Source organism: Passer domesticus, chromosome 3 (genome assembly GCF_036417665.1).
Source record: "Passer domesticus isolate bPasDom1 chromosome 3, bPasDom1.hap1, whole genome shotgun sequence".
Classification (NCBI taxonomy): domain Eukaryota; kingdom Metazoa; phylum Chordata; class Aves; order Passeriformes; family Passeridae; genus Passer; species Passer domesticus.
In genome coordinates this window covers 45,890,150-45,898,800 of record NC_087476.1, presented here as the reverse complement: position 1 = coordinate 45,898,800, position 8,651 = coordinate 45,890,150, and the positions used below count along the sequence as shown (strand labels likewise).

General features: G+C 45.6%; 1 long non-coding RNA gene across 1 annotated transcript; it reads left to right on the top strand.

The window, feature by feature from the left end:
* The first annotated feature begins 5,167 nt into the window (after positions 1-5,167).
* On the top strand, positions 5,168-8,111 carry LOC135298057 (uncharacterized). The gene is made up of 3 exons (XR_010360024.1): positions 5,168-5,274; positions 6,304-6,424; positions 7,155-8,111. It is a non-coding gene; the product is annotated as an uncharacterized LOC135298057 (long non-coding RNA).
* The last annotated feature ends 540 nt before the right edge of the window (positions 8,112-8,651 follow it).

The window sequence follows — 8,651 nt, the reverse complement described above, 5'->3', positions numbered from 1 at the left end:
AAGAGGAGAAGGCAGGGATGACACTAAAATCGCTATGTCTCATGTTCACAGCAAAAGTCCCGACCTCCATCCAAGGAAAGCTCTTTGTCCATGGAGAATGGCTCACAGAGCTGATCCTCCATGTGGAGCCAGCAGAACAAGCATTTCACTAAAAGAAATCAGTGAATCTGTATAACATGGGGTGGTTTGAGCCTGTCCTGCTCCTTTCAGTGACCCTGGACAAGTGGAGCAGGGCTGAGCTGCAGCATGAGCCAGCACAGCTTCAGCCAAGGGACCAGACTGCTCAGAAATAAATGTGGTTGGCAAGGCAAACAGCCCCTTGAGTCACTTTAAATTAAGTGACTGATCCCCCTCTCATAAAGGTTTTTGTGCAAACAGTGGGGCTGCACCTTTATTAGTGACCGGATATTGAGGTATCGGTGCCTGTGATTTTGGCAGCTTGTTCAAGAGCAGGTTTTCCTTTTACAGGCTGCAATAAATGACACCAGTGATGTTAGCTAAACTATTAGTTTTCTTTTGGCTAGTTATCTGAAGATTAGAGTTTTCCTATTGCTGATAACTGCACCTATTGCTGTGTCACATACCTTCCTAACAGGAAGATTTTTTTAATAGTACGTAAAGAAAATGCTGTCATGTCTCCCCTTCTCCTCAGGGCAAAATTGACATGAAGAATCAATTATAATATGATATTAACTCTTATTCCAGTCACATGGCAGTGCTAAATGTCTGCATTAACCTGATGTTCACACAAAAGCAAATGCTCTGAGGGGATATCAAGAAGGGTAACATTTTATTTGGCAGAATATCCTACATGTCTCCTATGTGTTTTGCTATGACCATTTTAAAGGTGGTTACCAGCACCCTGGGTGTGCTCAGTGGAGAGAATAGAGAGGCAGAGTGTTACAGGTGTGCAGTGCCAAAAATGGAAGACCAATAGGTAGTGAACTTGCTCTGTAACACAGATTTTTAAAGCCATATATAGGTTTTCAGGCAACAATTACTTAGGGTAGTGAATGAGTAGGTTTCTGCACAGGGTGATCAGTGCACTGTACAGCTTTATGGGTGTTGGACAGCATCTGGGCCCTGATCCTTATTCTGTCCTGTCAGCATCCCTGAGTGAGTCTAGAAAACTGAATTCCTGTCTTTTTTTTTTTCAATCTAACCAAGTTTGTCTAATTCAAACTCGGCAGCATGATTGCCTGAACAGATTACTTCCTGCACGTTTTGTACATGGTTCTTTGCAGAAAGTTACTGTGATGTAGATAAATGTCCACTGCTGCCACCAAGACTACATCTTTGACAAAGGCAGCTATTGATTTTGTCTGATGTCATCTCTCCTATATGAACACACGCAGTTTCTCACTCATCAGCTTATCTGCTATATTATTACTTATTGATTCCCTTATTTGCTTTTATTTACTGGATGTAGGAGTTGGTGGAGTTGTTTGGCAATTATGAGGAGTGACTTTCAAGAAGACACTTTGCTCTACTCCAGCTTTCTCAGCAAAATTTGGCCAGAGTTTGTCGGAGGGATGGCATTATTTTCTGCTACTTTCTGTAGGTTCCCTGAGCAGCCTGAGCAGGACAGAAACTGGGTGATCCCTTAAGAACCCTCCTATCCTGACCTTTCTGCCAAAGCCATAAGGTCTGTCCTCTGAGGCTGCAGACACTGACCTGTGCACAAATGCACGTGCACACCTACCTTAGTTCTGCTGTCAGACACCACTAATTCTGTCAGTCACCATTAATTGTAATTAATGTCTCTGTCCTAATGACATGGACTAGAATTTAACCCCGTTTGTTTACTCACATTTTTATGACTTAGTTTGCAGTCTCCATAGCGCTACAGGGCACATACTGCAGGCCTGAGGGTCTCAAGGATATTTTATTCCACCCCTTGATATTTTGGGTAGCACCAACCCCTGCTCACTGTGGGCCTTTCACTCTGCCTGGCGAGCAGCTGCCACAAAAATGAGAGGGGCTCAGGTCTGGGGCTGGCAGTCTGGTATCAGGAGCTTGCAGTGATTCAGTAACCCTTCCCTCACACTGTTTGTAGGTAACCTGGAACAAACATTTCCATAGAAAACACTTTACCTGAGATATTTTTCCTAGACTGTTATTTTTTTGCCATCAGTTTCCAAACTCAGCTTTAGCTAAGTGGAAAGGTGATTTACCCCATAATATTTTTGCATGGTATCTTGATGAAATAGAAGGCTTTGACTGGTACCTGCAGGTACGGATGTCCTCAGACTCCAGACACTTCTCTTTAAAAACCTGGAGGTCAGCTGGGAGCAGCAATTACAGGAAGTGTACCAAAGCACCTCCTGTGGTGAGGGATGATTTGTAGCACTCTCTCCTGACACTGGGCTTGCACAAAAGTCCAACAAAATAAATGCTGATTTAAAAAGATATGTATATACACATACAGAGGTAACCTCAGAGCTGCTTAATTCAGTGCTTGATTAATAAGATGCTGACACTCTGCAGGAAACATTTTGGGGGGAAAGCCTGCCATATTTATTCATAATCAATTCTGCTTCCATAGGATCCATTCTGCTGTCTCAACGTTGTATGAATTGGAAAGTAATCACAAAGTCTGGACAAAAGAGAAGGGAGAAAGAAGAGAAAGAGAGAGAGAAGAGAAGAAGAGAAGAGAAGAGAAGAGAAGAGAAGAGAAGAGAAGAGAAGAGAAGAGAAGAGAAGAGAAGAGGAGAGGAGAGGAGAGGAGAGGAGAGGAGAGGAGAGGAGAGGAGAGGAGAGGAGAGGAGAGGAGAGGAGAGGAGAGGAGAGGAGAGGAGAGGAGAGGAGAGGAGAGGAGAGGAGAGGAGAGGAGAGGAGAGGAGAGGAGAGGAGAGGAGAGGAGAGGAGAGGAGAGGAGAGGAGAGGAGAGGAGAGGAGAGGAGAGGAGAGGAGAGGAGAGGAGAGGAGAGGAGAGGAGAGGAGAGGAGAGGAGAGGAGAGGAGAGGAGAGGAGAGGAGAGGAGAGGAGAGGAGAGGAGAGGAGAGGAGAGGAGAGGAGAGGAGAGGAGAGGAGAGGAGAGGAGAGGAGAGGAGAGGAGAGGAGAGGAGAGGAGAGGAGAGGAGAGGAGAGGAGAGGAGAGGAGAGGAGAGGAGAGGAGAGGAGAGGAGAGGAGAGGAGAGGAGAGGAGAGAAGAGAAGAGAAGAGAAGAGAAGAGAAGAGAAGAGAAGAGAAGAGAAGAGAAGAGAAGAGAAGAGAAGAGAAGAGAAGAGAAGAGAAGAGAAGAGAAGAGAAGAGAAGAGAAGAGAAGAGAAGAGAAGAGAAGAGAGAAGAGAAAGAAGAGAAGAGAGAAGAGAAAGAAGAGAAGCTGTGGCATTTGTAGCACCTGAGTACTGCTACTCAAACTGCAAATTGAAGAAGTACACGTGGCTGTAACAGTGACAAACTAGAATATCTCAGATAGAGACCACACAAGTTTACCCAACCTGTCACACTCTCTGGAGACAGGATCATTCTCTCTGTGCTGTTCCAGGTGGATCTTTGCAACTCATTTTAGGGGATTTCCAGGGATGAAGAAATTATCTCCCTACACAGACTGTTCCAGTGCTCCTTTGTTTCTGGCAGTTTTTCAGTGTCAAGCCTGACTCTTCCTTGCTGCCATTTAAGCTCATCATTCATTGTTCTACAAACCATGGATTTTAGATGCACAAGATTTCTTCTCTTTTTTACAGCAGCTTTCACACACTGGAGGAGTTCCCCTGACCTCTCAGAAGTGGTGAGGAGAAGCTGTTGATCAAGCTCAGTTCATGATACTCCTCTGAGTGTTTGCTAGATGGCTGCTCACTCCCCATCTGGATTTCCACTGCTGATTTCCACTGGCTTGCTGTGCTTGCCTCTAACAAAATGTCTTTAGGGGTTTTTTCCAGAATCTCTTTCAGACTTGGTAATATCATGTTGAATACCAAGTCAATCCTCTGGGGTAACTGCAGCCCCTCCCTGATGTCTGACAGCTGCCCACTGAGTAAGTATTGTCCCTGCTCCATCACCCAAGTAATTAATGAGAAAATTTAATCACACTTTGGGTGAGACAGACGCCTGTGACTCAGTACATCCTCCTGCTCTGGCAGCACACCCCCAGTAAGCACTTTCACATCTTCCCCCACTCCCAGGGGGCTTTACACAGAAATTTCACCCAAATGAAGGTCTCCTCCCTTGCTTTTGAGAGGTTACACGGAAGAAGAGGGGGTTGTGTCAGGCTTCCTTCCTTCACTGTAGCTGTGAAAGATATTTTCACAAAGCAGCTGTCATATTTGTAGAAAGAAAAACAAACACAAACAAGGCACAAACGAGCAATAATAAAGTGCTCAGGCTCTGTACATTCCTCAGTCGTGCCGCCTCTATCAGCTTCAGGTAAGACCTTGGCAATTAAAGCCAGAAAGAATAAGATAAACCACAGAGGGTTTTCCTCTCTCTACAAAGAAACATTTCAAAAGTTAGAACCCTCTGCTGTTGGGTCACAGCATAAAGGAGCTTGCAGAAAGACAGGAGCTGTGTGATGGATGGAGTGTGCACGCAGCTCTCGGCACAGCCAGCTCGGTGGAAAGCCAGCGGAGCAATAGCTCCTCTCTTTTCTCGTGCCTGTGCTGGGGTGAAGGAGGGGAATGGCCCTGGCTCACCCAGCACATCACAGCAATCGATGGCCACAAGAGCTGCAGCAGCCGAGAAATTGCTGCTCTGGATTTATATAGGGTTATACATTTTAGAGGGAGGCCACCTGAGAGTAATCTTAAGAAGCGGGAACAGCCTCTATGTGGTAGCAAAGAGAGGTGATGCCAGGACAGACAAAGTTATAAACATTATATTAAGGCGTTTGGGAATGTAGTGAAAGGAAAGATGATGTAAAAGCTGCCTTAGGTTGTTTAAAAAGATATTTTTATTGCCTGTGGATGATATGTTCGAGGACATAAATGTGTATTTCTCAGTCTCAGTTTGTGATTAAAATGTCTGGAGCCTCTCTGAGAGGCAGCAAAGCAGAGTGGAGAGGAAGGTTTCCAAGCAGCACTGCACCATCACTTGCCCCAGACTTGGGGTTTGTGTGACACAGCAAGGAGAGAAGAGACACCCTCTTCCCTGAGGGGGTCACAGAGGGGCTTGTGGTGGAGCTGGCAACTGCAGATCCCCTGAGCTTTGTTGTCCTCCCCATCTTGCCTGTTTTGATCCCTGCCCTCTGCTTCCTGCTCTCAGGGGTAGCCAGGCTTGTGTGTCCATATCAAATGGGAGCCACCACCAGAAGCTGATGAGGCCACCTGTTGCAGGGTGAGTGTTTGCCTCCACCAAAAGGTCTGATTGACCTCTCTGATATGTGTAAAAGCAGCTGTGGGGTGTTTTTCAACCAATCTGAGTGTGCCCGTGTATTGGCTGTGCTCTCTCAGTGGGACTACATTGCTACACCCACATTTACCTGTTCTGGTCCTGCCCTGGGGCGATGAAAGAATGAACCACAGGGCAATGCCCTGCCTATTGCACCCCAAATACAGGACTTGAAGATATCCTTCAGGAAGCTCAATGGCATGACAGGCCCTTCAGAATTATCCTGGCCATAAAACAGCACATAGTGGTGAAGCAGTCTAAGCCTTCAGTGTTCACTGTGAAGCCCTGTAATACACTGGGCATCCTGAAAAATATAACTCCTCTTGTGTCTTTTCACCTCAAAAGCAGGGAATAAACTCTACCAGTCACTTACAAGTGCTTCTAAGGAGCACTGTGAGACAAGTGAGTTGCAGCTCTGACAGATGCAGTCATTTTCACTTGCCTCTCTGCCAGACTGGCCCACAGATCTTTGTTATTTATGATTTCCCCTGATGCAGCAAGAGCAAAAGTGGCACCGAAGTAACACTTCTCCCCTTGGAGTAGTCCCCTCTGAGGGAGGGGACTTGTAGAAAGAAAAATAAAATCCACCCAGCTCCTCACATGTGAAACCCCTCCAAGGGAAGCAGCAGCAATGCCATCTGAAAAGAAAAGGAAGTGGAGATGTGTTTGAGGAAAGGCAGCTCATGCAAAGAGCAGGAAACATTCCACTGTCACGGGGCCTTCAGGGAAGAGAGAAGGAAAGGCCACCTTTGGGGAAGAAAGGGACATGAAGGGAGTGTAATGGGAAGGAGACAGATAAATAGGAATAACATATGGATGTTGTCAGAATGGGAAGAGAAGGCAGGCATCCTATCTGTGTGTTGTAAGCAGATACCTTTTTCCAGAAGGAAAAATACTTTTCCCATATTCTTTGATAGCTCTCAGACAATTTCACTGCCACCTCACCTTCCTATATCATGATTTTCTGCCCTGCAGAAGAGGAGGATAACAAAGCACAGGTTCCACAGGCATCCAGCTGTCACCTATGACTACACAGAGCAGTATCAGACACCTTCCCTGCCCTGCACTCTCCTGTGGTGTGCTGTACCCATGAAAGGTGGGGAACCCTCAGCACTGAGTGCTACCAACACACCCCTTGGTTTGTGGCAGGGATAAAATGGGAAGGGGGTGTCAGGGGGCTCGTGCCCTGCTCAGCACTGGCTGAGGCACTGGGGAATCTCTGGAGAGCTGGGAACAGCCACGTGGCTTGGCAGACAAATGGGCTAAGGGAATGGTTGGGTAGCAAACCTGTTCTGCTCTCTGCATTATGGAGAAGCTGGACTGACATGGCCAGGTCAAGTACCAGACACATCCAGAGTGTTTCTGTCTGCTCAGATAAAGTAACACGTGCTTAATTCAGAGCAAGCATGGCAGGATGGGAGGGTATTGTTAGGAAGCTTTTACGGGTCTGACCAATACTACAAACATCATTGTTTGGCAAAAGGTCCCAGTTTTAATGGCAATGAAGGCAGAGACAGCCTTTTCCAACTTCTAAAAATGTCTTATGAAAGACGGAGGTGGCCTGGTTGACACAATAAGAGCTGCATGCTGCTAACATAGCTGTGGGTTTCAGCAGACGAGATAGCAGCAGGGAATTTACCTCAGCAAGGCTGGGAGAGCTGTGGGGCTCTGCAGAGCCTTTATTTCCCCCCAACACATCTCAGGTGGAACTAACGCTGTGACAGCAAATACAGCAAAGTGCTCTAATCTTCCCAACTTCATTCAAAATAAAAATAATGCAATTAGCTGTTCTTGTGCATGAATAGGCTGTATCTGATTACTCTTAGAGCTCACTGTTCCAGTGTTACAAGTGAGGCCTTATACAATGGGCTGCTCTGCTCCCACGTGATGGGAGACAGCCACGGGGCAGCTGAGATCCCTGGGATGAAGGAGTCCATCTTCAGCCATGTCCAGGTAAGGGAGCCACTCAAAGTCTTGGGTTTATGCTTGGTGCACAGATCACACTCCATACCCAAACTCTCCCTGCAAAAGGTTTTCTGATGCGTTTATTTCAGCAGCAGAATTCAATACAATTTATTATTTTCTTTGGGACATTTGTAGAACAGCAAGAACAGAAAGAGGGAAGCCTTAACTTATTCATGCCCCATTTTCCTTGTTTGCAACTACAAAATGAAGTTTAAAACAAAATACACCCCTGCTTGGGAAAATCAGATAAACTCTTTAAGAAAACCCAACTTCACACTTACTAACAAAATTTGGCCGCAGTATCAAAAGTCAGACTGATATTGGAATGTAGCATGATCCCCATATTCACCGACACATTTATTTTCCATCAGACCAGATTTCTTTTGACAGCATCATAACATTACGTAGACGTACTTCTTTCTATAAAAAGCAGCAACAACTAGAAGTGACAAATTATATCTGGTATGCAATCACATTATCTCTCTGTGATGCAAAGGTGCTGATTAAAAAAAATAATTCAGTCATTCAAGGAGTGTCATAGATCTAATTGCATTTCACAGGAACTAAGCCCTTATTTAGACTATCTACCACTTGTAGAATATTTCCAGAACCACTCCTTCTGCCTTGGTTTTAAATATAATTATTACTATGCATACCATACTATGCATCTTCTTGGTGGTGATGAAATGAGCGCTGATCCACACAAAGTATGCCTTATCTCAAAAAAGAAGAAGGTTCAAGCTCAATTTTCAAAGCTCTTTTCAAATTCTTTCCTGAAAAATCTCAGTCTTTCAATTATGTTACAAAATGAAACAACTGCACAGCAAGAAGGTTGCTTGGAGAAAATCTTCTCTGGAAAAAAACCTATTGTTTTTAAATCAGTAGGAGCTAGACAGTCAGTAGCATGGGAAAAAAAAAAAAAAAGAACCTAACTTTAAAATATTCCCCCAGTTCAGAATTTATTTCCTTCCCCGACAGTCAGTCTGCCTCCTCCTGACCCCATCCATCTCCTGTGCCTGAAGCACAGCATGCAGTTTGCCCCTGCCACAGAAGCAAGTGTGCCCAACAGTGCTGATCAATCCCCATTGCATTAAAACTCCCCCACCTGCCAGTGTCCCACGCTCAGCCCTTTCCCTGCTGGAGTGAACTGAGTCTGTGGAAATGCTGGACAGCGCAGAGACAAAAAACCCGGATAATTCTTATCCTGTGTGGTATTCCTGTGCTTTCCCAGCAAATAAAGACGTGGAAAACACAGGTGTACAGACACCTCAGTCCCCACCCCGTGCAGTGGGAACAGGCAGCTTCCAGGCTGCTGGTGTTGTCTGGGCAAGGCGCTCTGTGGACGTGCTGCTGCCTGG